Source organism: Lissotriton vulgaris, chromosome 5 (assembly GCF_964263255.1).
Source record: "Lissotriton vulgaris chromosome 5, aLisVul1.2, whole genome shotgun sequence".
NCBI classification, from domain to species: Eukaryota; Metazoa; Chordata; class Amphibia; order Caudata; family Salamandridae; genus Lissotriton; species Lissotriton vulgaris.
Window position 1 is genome coordinate 2,014,081,986 of NC_141693.1, and position 14,479 is coordinate 2,014,096,464.

At 47.1% G+C, this 14,479-nt stretch overlaps 1 protein-coding gene and 1 pseudogene across 1 annotated transcript in view; one reads left to right on the forward strand and one right to left on the reverse strand.

Moving 5' to 3' along the window:
* USP20 (ubiquitin specific peptidase 20) overlaps window positions 1-14,479 on the reverse strand; it is a 556,910-nt gene that overhangs the window by 350,647 nt on the left and 191,784 nt on the right. The window lies entirely within an intron of this gene.
* LOC147718020 (CD63 antigen pseudogene) lies at window positions 8,706-9,674 on the forward strand (annotated as a pseudogene).

Below are 14,479 nucleotides of genomic sequence, written 5' to 3' on the forward strand. Positions count from 1 at the left end.
CAGGCTTTGGAGGAGCGCAAGGCTCTGCCCGGGATGTACTTTCTCAGACAGACTTTAATATATTTAGGGGCTTCTCCATAGATGGCTTTATGGGCTATACAGAGACACTTGAACTGCACTTGATGTTCGATGTTCAGCCAGTGCAACTTCTGTAGAAGGGGCATCGCTCGTGTTCTCCTCGGTAGGAAGAAGATCAGCCTGGCCGCATCATTCTGAACCACCTGCAATTTCCTAAGGAGCTTCCGCGGAAGACCCAAATAAAGAGCGTTACCATAGTCCAGCCGCGAGATGACTGTGGCGGACACAATGGATTGCTATGTCGGAACAGAGAGAATAGGAACAAGTTTCCTGAGTTGCCTGAGTAGGCCTATACAAGAGCCCACCACCGCGGAAACTTGAGGGGCCATGGACAGATCTGCATCCATTTTTTGACCTAAACTTTTTACTAATCTTCCTGGAGTTGGCACCTCCCCTAATTCGGGGGGCCAGAAAAGCTCACACCAGGGGCTATCTTGCGTAGTGATGATGAGCACCTCGGTTTTATCTGGTTTAACGTGACCCCAGCAAATAAGGCTGTAGAAGCCGACATAGTTCTGGTGGAATGTGCTTTGACCCTTCTGTGCAAAGGCCTGTTGGCTTTGTCATGGCAAAATTGTATGGTAGAAGATAGCCATCTGGCTACCGTTGCTTTTGTCACGGCTTGTCCTAGCGTGGCTTGACCATAAGCAACCAGCAACTGATTAGATATTCTGATGTCCTTAGTCTTTTGTAGGTAAAACTTCAAGCAACGTTTTACATCAAGAGAATGCAAAGCTTTTTCTGCCGGTGTAACAGGGTCCGGGAAAAAGGTCTTCAACTTTACAGGTTGGTTAAGGTGGAATTGAGACGGTACTTTAGGAATTAATTTTGGATTTGTTCGCAGTGTGACATAATCCTTCGAGAAATGCAGGAAAGGTTCAGAAATTGTGAAAGCCTGGATTTCACTGACCTTCGAGCTGAAGTGAGAGCTAATAAAAGCGCTACCTTCCAGGTTAAAAATTTTAGCTCGGCTTTGTGAATTGGCTCAAATGGTCTTCTCATCAATTGAGATAAAACTGTATTGAGATCCCATTCCGGAGGTGGAGGTCTAATTGGAGGAAAAGTCCTGAAAAGCCCCTTCAAGAATTGCTTTACAAGTGATGAAGAACAGATGGTCTGGTAGAACTCTTTCTGAATCTAGAAATCGCCGCAAGATGGACTTTGATAGATGAAAATACTACCCCTGCTTTAGCCAGTGATAGTAAGATGGAAGTATATCCTCAGGTGGAGCCTGGAGCGGATGAACATTATTTGCTTCACACCAGTGACAAAAGCACTTCCATTTAAAGAGATAAGTCTTAACAGTACTTTGAGCACGGGCTCTAGATAGAATATCCCTACAGTCCTGGGAAATTTTAAGATCCTTGAATTCTAAGAAGTAAGGAGCCAGGCGTGCAAGTGAAGCGAATGTGGATCCGGATGCAGAATCTTACCTCTCTCTTGTTAGCATTGAGAGTGTTGGTTTCAGACACACTGGACGTTGCTGTGACAACAGGAGTAATTCCTGAAACCAGTACTGTCTCGGCCAGAAAGGCGCAATTAGGATGAGACTGCAATGTTCCCTCTTCATCTTTTGCAGAACCCTCGGTATCATTGGTATCGGGGGGGAAAAGCGTACACATAAATCCCTGACCATGGCATCGACCCGGCATTCCCCCTTGATCCCGGTTGAGGAAATCTGCTGGCTTAATAAAGGCATTTGCTGTTCTGTTGTGTAGCAAACAGATCCAGAGTCGGTGTGCCCCACATCCGGAAGATCATCTGCACTTGTTTGTGTTCCAATGCCCACTCGTGGCAACCTGTGAGAGACCTGCTGAGGTTGTCGGCCAAGGAATTTTGAACCCCCTTGACATGCTCTGCTCTGAGGGATATGCCATGCTTTATAAGCCACTCCCACATTTCCTGGGCTTCTTGTGATAGGGAGAGAGACCTAGTTCCCCCCCGTTTGTTGACGTAATACATGCTGGTGGTATTGTCCATACGCACTAGCACTGAGGAGTTCTTGATCCTCGGAAGGAATGCTTGCAGAGAGAGGAAGATGGCTCTTAATTCGAGACTGTTGATGTGCTTCTGTTGAAATTGTCGAGACCATCGACCTTGGATTTGTCGGTCCTAGAGATGTCCTCCCCAACTTTCCATGGATGCGTCCGTGGTCAGAACAAACTCCGGGGAAGTGGTCAGAAAAATGAGACCTGGAGACAGGTTGCTTCTCTTCGACCACCAGCGAAGAGCATGATTTATTTGTGCGGTCACCTTTATGGAATCGTCGAATGACCCTTTGGCCTGTTGCCATTACCGGTGCAGCTCTTCCTGTAGAGGTCTCATCCTGAGCCTTGCTAGAGGGACCAAGCTGATTGCCAAAGAGCACATCCCCAGAATAGAAGCGAATGTTCGGACAGAAACTGACCTTCTTGAAATTGACTGTTCCAGGCTTTGCAACTTGTTCTGCTGATCTCCTGATAAGAACACTTTGCATGGATCCACATTGACCCGCAGACTGGCCCCTCACATACCCCGACTGGTTCACCAGGACCAGAACGGTTTTGTACCGACACGACACACCTCCCACAATATCCGCCGCCTCTTCCGGATACAGAAGTATGCTGTCCAGCAAAGGCCCAGAGCAGGATGCTTGATATTAGACATGGAAAAGGCCTTTGACTCGGTTGAGTGGCCATACCTGAGAGCGGTTACTGAGAAGTGCCAGCTGGGGGATGACTACACAGCTATGGTGGGCCTCCTATATGACAAACCAACAGTTCTGGTCCGCACGGGCGCACTGCTCTCTGACGTGATCAGAGTGCGGCGAGGCACTAGACAAGGCTGCCCCTTATCACCCATACTGTTTTCACTGGCTATGGAACCCCTAGCCACAACTCTCAGGACCCAGGGACCTGAATGGGGGATACCACTAGCGGACGGCCTACATGCAGTGTCACTCTATGCAGACGACTTACTGCTGTACGTTAGAGACATAACTGATGTACCTGCCTCCCTAACTGACGCCTTCCAGACATTTGAGGAGATGTCGGGTCTGCGAGTCAACTGGGCTAAATCGGGGGCCTATCCCTTCAGCCCGGACACACCTGAGTGCGACATCCGCCTGGGCGGAGGGAGATTACAATGGTACCCTACCACCTTTCGGTATCTAGGGATACGAATTTATCGGGACCCAATAGACGTCATGGAGGGGAATCTCCTGCGGACGATCGCCTCAATTAGGGCACAAAAAAGCTTCTGGAAAACCTTGCTCCTCAATGTTCCTAGCCGAATAGCACTGACCAAAATGATTGTGCTGCCAAGGTTGCTGTACTATTTCGCCTATATCCCCACGTATGTGCCCAACAGGATATTCAGAGACCTGGAGGTCCTGCTGTGCAGCCTCATCTGGAATGCGGGCCGCCCCCGAGTAGCACTGACCAAGCTGTATATGCCCACTGATTCGGGAGGCCTAGCGGTTCCCAACATGGAGCTGTATTACCTCTCGGCACAACTGCAATGGGTGACGGGGTGGCTAAGCGGCAACCATCTACCTCGGACACCGCTGCCTGGACGCAAACCCAACTTTGCACACTGTTCCATCCGCTAACCAGGGCCACCTGCCCCTCACAATTGCACCTCGCAGTAGCACGCAAGTGCTTCCTGAGATGTCTGCGACTCACCCAGGCAAAGACACCATATGCCCCAATATTGCCCCTGCTGGGCACTCCCGGCCCGACAGGTGCGCTGACTGAGACACGCCTGACCGCCTGGACGCAAGCAGGTGTAGACCCGCTCAGTGATCTGTATGCGGATGGAGAGCTGCTCCCTTTTGCGAATCTAGCGGCTGACACAGGCCTCCCAGCTGGCCAGTTCCTGTTACACGCATCCCTCTTGCGTACGCTTACCACCTCCTGGGGCGACATGACAGTGGAACCACCAATGCACACCTTTATGCAATATTTGCATGTTATGGGCAACGGCTCACACATCATACACTGGCTAGCGCAAGCCCTACAGCCACATTCGCAACCGTCAACGATGCCGCTACGGGAAAAATGGGAAGCGGACAGGGGACGGGACTGGACTGAAAAGGAATGGGAGATTATCTTAGCCGGGCCGACGTACATTCCACGCAACCCCCGCTTTAAAATCATTCAATTCTACATTTTACACCGAGCTTATCTCACGCCCGACAAAATTAACAGGTACTTCGCAATCACGACTGCTGCTTGTCAACGCTGCTCCCTGCATGGGGAAGACCTCTTGCACATGCTATGGCACTGCCCTGACATACGAACATACTGGGACGGCGTCACAGCACTGCTCACACACAACACTGACGGACAGATGCCCCACACATGGGAGGCGTGCATCCTGGGATTGTACAAACGCACGAAACTTAACAAAGTACAGGCGCGCTTCTGGGATATGGGTCTCTTAACGGCGAAATGCCTACTTACTAAACACTGGAAAGCCACGGCCCCCCCACACATTCGACACTGGTACACCTCCTTTACCAACTGGGCGCGGGCGGAAAGCACGGTCCTCCTTCGGGAGGAAACTGCAGGACTTTCGAAAATTCCCCATCGCTCAGCTCTGGGATGACCTCCTTAAGACATTCCAGCGCACCTGCCAGGAGCAAGGGATAACTTGGAGCAACAAGCCCTGACGCCACTACGACGCCAACCAACGACCACAGTGACCATAGCTCTATACCCTCTTCCCCCCGTGCCCATTGCTTCGCAATAAGGAACACTCTGCTGCACTTCGCCTCACACCAGCTGACCCCCAACTGGAACCCATACTGATCTCCGCCCCCCCTCCCCTGACCCCACTTGCCTCCCCACTTACAGAGGTTTCCCCTTCCCACCGTTGTATAGACATGGGGGACAGTTAGCTCACTGGTCATGTTTCTCGACCAGACCCCCTCCCTTATTGCAGATGAACATAACCTATGCATCGTACAGCTAGCAAGCAACGACCCCCTTACAAAACTCATGACGCCTGCCGACTGCTGAGCTGCGACAGCGCCCTAGGACTGCAGTAAGATGCGGGCTCGCACCGAAACCCCACCCACATTAGGCCATGACCAGGTTACGCCGTACACCTATCATCACCCCCCGTCTTTCATTTTGCGACCTCCTACTCCCAACACTGGAGAGACGCATATACACCACACTACCGGATATCCTGGTCTCCATACACAATGGCTGCAAGCAAGCCACGTCAAGCTTAACCGTTTGCTCGTATGCCTCAGTGAGCTATACCAGCACACGTTTTCCCACACCCGCGTCGGCATTCTGCACACACTTCTGAACCACCACCTATCGACAGCTCTCCCACTATTGCCTAACCACAGCTGATTCCTAGATCCTCAGTGGGGACCTGAGCGCTGAGCACAACAGTACTAATGCTTGACTAAATCTGCAATGTTTATGTTAATAATAAAAGATAAAATGCAGACCTATCATTTATACAACTGACTACCAGAATGTTGTACATACATGTCTATGGATATCGCTGCCGGACCCCCGGGTTACCGGCTAAATGGCTGTGTCATTCAATTAAGGATCCAATTGACTATATATGGCCTGACCGGCCCTTGCATGCCACGGAATGTACACTGTATGACAACAATGCTGTGCACAATAAAAATCTTCCAAAAACAAAAAACCAAAAAAAGAACGCTTTGCATCGTTTGGTGTCCAATGTTGCTCCCAGAAATGTTAGAACCTGTAGGGGTTGCAACTGTGACTTGTTTGTATTGAGAGTGAGTCCCAGTCTTGAGAATAGATGAAGGCAACTTTTGACTGCCTGTTTCGTAGCCAGTTTCGATGGACCTTTGAGCAACCACGTGTCGAGGTATGGGAAGACTTGAATACCTCGAGACCTTAGAGTTACAGAGACTGGAGCCAGGCATTTTGTGAATATTCTTGGTGCCGATTTCAGTCCGAATGGGAGCACCTTGAATTGAAAGTGGACACCAGCTACCGTGAACCTTAGGTATTTGCGATGTGTAGGGTGAATATGGATATAGTGGAGAAGTGTGGCTCACCGATTAGAGCGGCAGACCCTGAAGCAGAGGTCTGGCCTGAAGTACAGACTAAAATACTAGATCTGGCTTACGATGGTGACTCTCTTTTTGGTAAGCACATTGACAATGCCTTGTTAACCATCAAAACAGATGATACTGCTAAATCTCTTGGCACCTTGCAGTATAAGAGAAGATCTTTTAGAGGACCAAGAGGTCGCGTTTTTTCCTCGAGAGGAAATTACCACAATCAACAGAACAGACAATACCAGTCTCAATATAAACAACCATATTACCAGTCCTCTTACAGACAGTCGTCTTCGGGCAATTTCTCTCGTCAGGGCGGAAGACGACGCTCCAACAACCAAGGCCGTGTCTCAAATAAGAGACAATGAGTTTTGCCGGACGCCAGTCACTCCTTCTCCCCTCCCTGTGGGCGCAAATATTTCAGCCTTTTTCCACCAATGGTGAAACATCACGTGGGATCAGTGGGTCCTCGACCTTGTTCAAAGAGGGCACACTAGAGTTCTTAAAGAAACCACGGATGTATGACATTATAACGCATGCTTTTACCCCGTCGTTGGAATTGTCGTCGACAGTGCTGCCGTCAATGGGCTCTTTGTCGACGGTGCTGTCGTCGACTGTACTTTCGTCGACGACGGTGCTGTCGTCGTCGAGGCCATCGTCGACGGGCTCTTCTTCGATGGTGTTGCTGTCGATGGACTCTTCGTCGACGATGACTTTGAAGATGAAGGAAACCTCATCGACGGAACTGACGCGGACGGTGCCGTCAACGGTGATTTCGATGAAGGAGTGACAGAAGATGCTTCTTTAGGTCCAGAAGACTTTTTAGAAGTAGAAATTTTTTAGGACACTATAGGAGAGGTTATAGCAGCAGTAGATACTGCAGATGAAGTACTTGAAGTGGAAGAGGTGACAGAAACTGTGTGAGAAGACACCAGAGAAAGAGTCTTGATCTGGGCTTTACTCACTATCTTTGTAGCGGACGATTTGGATGATCCTGTAGTTGGAGATACGGGTGATCCAGAAGGAGGAGAAGACGACCTCCTTGAAGGTTCAGATGCTCTATGAGAGGATTTATGGTGGTTCCACCCCTCAGGAGAAGAGCTGTCTCTAGATCTGGCTCTTTTACTGGATTTAGAAGCCCTGTCCTCATCATCTGTAGAAGACGATTTGAGCCACAAAAGAACCCTTGCCTCCCTGTCCCTGATTGTTTTGGCAGGGAAGGTTCGGCAAATACTACAATCCTTGACAATGTGATTGGGATCTAGGCAGTAGATGCAGTCCTTATGCTGATCATCTACATGGACCCTCTTCTTGTCACAGGTCCTGCAGGCCTTGAAGAGAGCTTTCTTCTCAGACATTCTGAAGAGAAAAGGAAAAAACTGAGTAGGCACTCAGGGAGACTCCCTTCCACAGGACGTGCGGTGAAAATCTGAGGAGAACTGCAGGGAAGGTTCTTAAGGGTGCTGACTTCTGATTGGTTGGAACTATTTTCAGTTCTTTTTACATAAGGGGGTAGATAGGCTAGTAAGATTTGGGCCTTTTTGGGCCTATAGTCTTGTCAGCCTACTACAGTTTTTACTAAGGTACAGCTTTTGTATATTGTATTACCTTGGGATTCCCGCCTCGCCGACGGGGAATGATTCAGGCATGTGAATCTATTAAAGATACCCCAATACTGGATAATGAAAGTACTCGAATTAGTGGAACAAGTGCTAGAGTTCGATAAGAATCCAGACACTAGATCAGATTATAATAAATGGCGAACTGAAATCCTTTGATCTTCTTTGTGAAGAATTTGATCTTCCTTTACATCATGCTTACATTTACAACTACAGCACTGTCTAATGAGATGTTTTGGTCCTTCTCCCTGGACATTAGAGCAATCGCCGATATTGGACTATCTTCACATATGGGGTAAACATAAAGGGGTAATGTGAGGGTTATATTGTACTCTAACTAACCACCTATACTCCCAACCACTTCTTAAAGCTTGTTAATGAAATATAAAAAACGTTTACATATCTCTACAGACGAACATGTATGGCGGTGCATTTTGGAAGACCTGGACAAGGGCACTCGTGAAGCACTCTTAAAATTCTGCCTTTTTAAAACATTACAGGACTGGTACTGGTCGCCATCAACATTGCAACGAGCAGGATTATTACCACACTCTAAATGTTGGAGATGTTCTGGAGTTAATTGTGACCTCCTCCATATAATTTGCAAATGTCTCTCTATACAACATTTCTAGACAGAAATAGGAGACACAATAAAACAAACTATTCCTCTTAAACTCCCTCTTACATCCTCCACTATCTTATTGCATACATTTGGAAGTTCATATGATATCAGACGTCCTCTGCGCCGACTCTTACAGACTGCACTTTCCACAGCCAATGTTTATATTTTAAGATTGTGGCATTCACCTAGTACTCAATCTAATGAGGACTGGATGGCTGCGATTATACAGACAGCATCACATGAGCATATAACATACAAATTACAAGACCAAAAAGAAATATTTCAACAAGTATGGCCTCCTTTTCTCCGAATGCCCTAAATAATTCCTTTGCGGCGGGCACACGAGGGAGGGGCAGAGAGCAGCAGCAAGTTCAGTTCACACTGAGCCAGACGGAGCCGAGTTCGCAGTCTCAACCCGAGGAGAGGCCTGACAGAGAGAGAGGTGCGAGGAGGACAGGGGACGAAAGAAGGACCGAAAATGGCCGTTTCCGGGGGCATGAAGTGCGTCAAATACTTGGTGTTCATCTTTAACTTCTTGTTTTGGATCGCTGGCATTGCCCTCATCGGCCTGGGGATATATGTACAGGTAGCACTCAACAAGACAATCGTCATCGAGAATGCGTCTTCGCCCGGTGCACCCATCGTCCTCATCATTGTTGGTGCAGTTATCTTCGTGGTGTCATTCTTCGGCTGCTGCGGTGCCTGGAAGGAGAACTACTGCATGGTGACAACGTTTGCAGTCATACTGACTCTGATCTTCCTGGTGGAGGTCGCTGCTGCCATTGCTGGATACATCTTCAAAGATAAGTTTAAAGCGGTCATTGATGAGGGCTTCCGCAAAAGCATGGCAGATTACAGCAGCAACAACGACACGCGGCTCGCCCTGGACACAATCCAGCAAGATTTCAAATGCTGTGGAGCCAATGCGATCACCGACTGGAACAACTATAAACCGTTCGAAAACGATAGCCTGCCGGATTCCTGCTGTGTTAAAGAAACCTTACATGGTGGGACGGTTCCGAAGTCCGATAAATTTACAGATGACTGTGTGGCTGGGATAAAGGTCTGGCTTGAGAAGAACCTGAAGGTGATTGCTGGTGTGGCCATCGGCATAGCAGCCTTTGAGCTCCTCTGCATCATCTTCGCCTGTTGCCTGTTGAAGGGCATCCGCAGTGGATATGAAGTCATGTAGTGCCTGCTGACTCTGTGGACCGTGAGGAGATGGACCCCAAACTGCCTTTCTTGCACTCCTGCCACCCTGTGCTTCTGGGAATCTCGGATGTCCTGTGTCACACCGTCCTGTTGGAAGTGCTCCTTTGCCCCGCCCCAGCCCTCCGAGACCAATCACTCAGTAAAGCTTTCCTTAGTGACTCTGCTTTTTGGGACCCTCTTCCTGCACCCCTCGTATGCCCCATGTAAAAAGACCTATTCTAATTTTAAATGTTTAAAACGTTATAGGAATATATATATTTTTGGCTGGGTTGTGCCGGGAGCCCCAGCACTTGCCCTAGGCTGGTTTGGTGCCTTGCTTTCTGAGCTGCCCTGGTCAAAAAAAAATGTGTGGTTGGGGCAGGAATGATTACTGTACGCATTACACACACCTCGTTTTGTATAAATCTGCCCCTTTTTTGTATTTGCTTCTACTGTAATGGCATTACGTGTAAATTTGAACTGAAATAAAAACCAACGCCCCAACAGGCAAAAAAAAAAAAGATTCCTTTTTATTGATTCTCTCCCCTTCCTCTTTCCCTTTTCCTCCTCGGGTCCCATTCTTGTCTTCTTTTTCTTTCCGGGTAAGGAAGTATCTCTCCTGGTTTTTTTATGTTTTGTTTTTTCTCTCTCTCTCTTCCCATTTCTTTATCTATCCATTCTTCCATTTTCTTATTCACTTAATTACATATCTATTCTCTCAAATATGTATTTATTTATTAATTAATGTATCCATGTATTCATTTATCTACTTTATTTAGTTATGTTGAACCCTTCATGATCTTCCATTACCCATACATATATAATATATCATACTTCACATTATATACACAATATATTTTACTAATTCTAAATGATATTTGCCCATCTCATAATTTACTCTGTTTCCCATGATTATACCTAGCCTGAATTAGATTTGCTAGCACACAATGTCCAATATTCTCCTTTTCTTTTCTTAAGTTTGTCTTTTATTTCATTTCCCCTATTTCCTCCTCTTTCCTCTCTTACCTGCAAGTTTTCTCTTCTTTATATTATACAGTATATGTTAAATCACTAGACTATTTTGGGTCTATTATGATGTATTATACTTTTATGTACCTTTAATTTCTCAATAAAGGATTACGACATAAAAAAAGAAAAATTCTACAGTTTATTCCGATGGATCCAAGGAAAACTGTAACCGTGACCCTTGTGCTATCAAAGATTGACTACTGTAATGCCCTTTATTTAGGTGCAAACAAAGGGACAGTACGTTAGCTTCAGTCATTTCATAACGCAGAAGCACGACTGTGTAAGAAAGTGGCTCTATATATACTGGACCGGAATAAGGTACAGTGTGTATAGAGTCCACAAACCCCAGAGGTATAACAGAGGTTAAAGTCAGGACTGACCTTACTCTGAAAAGTGGTAGCTTGGTCGAGCAGTAAGGCAGTACCAGAGGACAGTGTAAAGCATTTGTTGTACACACTCAATCAGCAAAGGATTTCACACACTCAAGGACTGAACTCCAGGCCAATTGTTTTTATATCAAAAGATATAGTTGTTTTATTTTTAGAACCAACAGGCATAAAAATATACTTTTCTCGATAAGAGTACTCTCATGTAATTACTTTGCAAAGAGGCAATAAACTTTGTGAACACAATAGATACAGGGGTTGCAGTAGGCAACACAATTCTAAACACACTAAAGCATTGAACTCAATGGGTTTTCATCATATAAGTACAGTTGATTACTTTGTAGATTACTTTAGTAGTTCCAGGACTAAATCCTAGATTCGGTCCTGGGGTCTAAGCTAAAACCAATTTAGTAAAAACGCTTGAGTTACTGTAGTGAATTTTCAGGAATATAAAGCTGTTTTAAAAGTTCACACTTAGAAACTTTTCAATGGAAATCTGGTAATGTTAGTGGCTGCGGGCAAGATGGCGGCCGCGTGAAGCTGCGCGAGGGTTTGCTCCTTTACCTGGCCGGTGTACAACGCCTAGACTTACCCAGTGGAGCTTTTCGGCAAGCCACTCTACCCGATTTTGAAATACTTATCCGCAGCCTATACCGGGGATGCCGTGTCTCTGGGACATTCAGGTCCTGCAGCTCTGTGATTCTGCAACGCTGCGTCTGCCTCCGGACGGCTCTCGATGGTGGATGATTCTCCTGCTGGCGTTCAGACTGCAGTTTGCAGAACTCTGCCTACGGGCTTTGCAGTCCTCGCGGAGCAGGGCGGCGGTAGAGTGTGGCTGTTTCGCCCAGGAGCTATTGCAGACAGCAGATGGCCCCCCCACGAGTTGCCAAGGATGGGGCTCCCAGTAGTAAAGACGCCCGTATAGAGGGTACTTGAAAGCCTTGCACGGATCATACCCCTTCAGATCCAGGAAACAAGAGGAAGACTATGACGGTCCCCGGTATGTTTTCAGGAAAGCCGGTAAGCCGCAAACCCGTATTGCAGTGTAAGGGTCCCTCTCAACGTACGCCTATTCAGCTGAGGAGCAATAAAATAGTTGCAATGTGCCTGCGCCAGGGGCATTAGGTGCTGCTGAAATTATGAATGTGACTGAAACTCCTGGCTCTGATTCTACTCCTGTATTGAGCGCCTCTTTAACCCCTGGCAGTTCTATTTTTTCCTGCAATGATGTCCAATTTATGTCAAAGGGGGCGCTTTCAGCCATAGCTACATCTGGGTTAAATGATACAGCAGGATTGGAGAGTACTATCCCTGTTATTCCTGTACCATCTACTCAAGACCCAAATCAAAGGGAGGATAATACTATCTCTGATTCAAGAGGTCTAGATCCTGAGTGGAACTCTCTTTCGGAGGCGCAGAATGGAGGGAGTATAATACCTGGTACTACGGATGGAGACAACTTTTTCTCCATGGCAGAGGAATCAGACTTGGCTGCGGGAAGCGAAATACAACTAGAGACATCTGAGGGGGAGGGGTCGGCTGATGCCAATGACACAGACAGAGCACCTAATACTGCTGATACACTTAGACACGCTGGTACCCATCCCAGGCGGTGGGGGGGGGGCCGGGGTGGGGGAGCGCAACGGCCCACAGAGTCAAAGCACTCATACCCAATCCGACTCGGACTCACATCTCCAGTGGGACTATTCCAACACTAATCCTGGTCGTGACGGGGAAGAAGAAGGGCTTAGGTTTCAAGAGAATCCCCAGGCATCCGGCACCAAAGACACCCTCAATGTCTCTCATATATGCAACACTTAAAGCAATGCAAATGGAGGCCCGTCAATAACATAAAAGGGCCCAACTAGCGACAAAAAAAATCCAGGGTGCGATCCGGAAGACTACAAAAGCCTGCACTGAAGTTATGGCTCGTACAACGGCGCTGGAGGAGCGGGTGGTTGGTCTTGAGGCTGGTTTGGAGAACAGAAGACTTCTGCTAATGACGCCAGAATGATGGATGTTTTGTGGAAGCTCGAGGAGTCGGAAAACTGACAGCGACGAAACAACCTGCGTCTGCTGGGTATTGAAGAAAATGCCAAAGGGGGGACATACACAGCTTTGTAATTAAGCTTTTCAAGTCCGCCTTCCCAGAGCTTTCATCTTGAAACTGGGAAGCTGATATCCAGCACGTTCATCGATTCCCCCTAATGGTAAAGAAAAATTCCGGGCAAGACCAAAGGCCACGAGCTATTCTTATTTTTTTCGGAAACTTTCTTCTGCGACAGGCAGTCTTTGAAAAGGCTCGACCTGATGCCAAGAAATCAGCGGAAGGGCAAACTTTCTTTGTGCAGCTGGACTTCTGCCACACTACGGTGGAGAGGTGGTGGAGCTCGAGACAGATGATTCCATAATTTCAAAAACTTGGCTGTAAAGTCTATCTGATGAACCCTGCTCGTCTGAAAGTGATTTATCAGGGCCGGACAAGGGTGTTTATGTCTGAGATTCAAGCTGGGGATTACTTAAAAGAGTTATCGGGTGAATAGGAAAGGTTATATGATCAACACCAGTAAGAGGGTATAGGGGGGGATAGTTGATAGTTGAATAGAGGGAAACAAGGCTACCGGGCTTAGGTGTTTTTCCCCTCCAGTCTCTCCTTCCAGGTCTCATGATTTTTTATATTTTTTGACTATTTGACCTTGCCGGTGGCTGTTTTTCTCTTTATGTTTCTTTTCTTTTGTTTTTTTTCCTGCATTCACAGTATGGCTTATTGGGGGGGGGGGGGCTACATGGGTATAGGGATCTGGGATTTTGGTTCGGGTTAGGCCAAAGCGTTCCGTTTGGTTTACCTCTGGCATAGCACATATAATCAATGGGGGGAGTCAGAATAGCCACAATTAATACATGTGGTCTGAATGACTCAGCTAAGAGGGGTAGGATCAAATAAGATATTCGCATTCTCAGGGCTGACATTATCTGTCTCCAGGAGACTCACATTTAAGCTAACAGAAGCAAAATTATGGAATTAGATGGCTTCCAGTTGGTTATATGCTCCAAACAGGAGGTCAAGACTAGGGGGGTTGCTATATTTGCCCGACGTGGCTTGGCAAATTTTCCACGCTCAATCTCAGACAAATACGGCAGATGGGCCATAACTCAGTGTGTTATCGAAAATAAAATATTTACCCTTCGTTCAGGAGGTATATGATTGGCTGAATACGGAATTGGTGGGCTGGCCGCTCCCATTGATCATTTGTGGAGATTTTAATATAAACTTGGGTTGGGCTGCATCGAATCTACCTGAAGTGGGTTATCAGGGGTGAAAACCGAAAGTCTTAGGTCCTTATGTCAGCTGAGAGAGCTTCATGGGCTAGTGGATGTCTGGGCAGCAGTTAGAAGTGGGGAAGATGGGTTACATACTACCCAGGCCCACATCAATCACATTCTAGATTAGATTATTTCTTCAGCTCTCATAGTTTAGTGTTGGGCTGTAAAATTCAGAAATACCCCAAGGTTA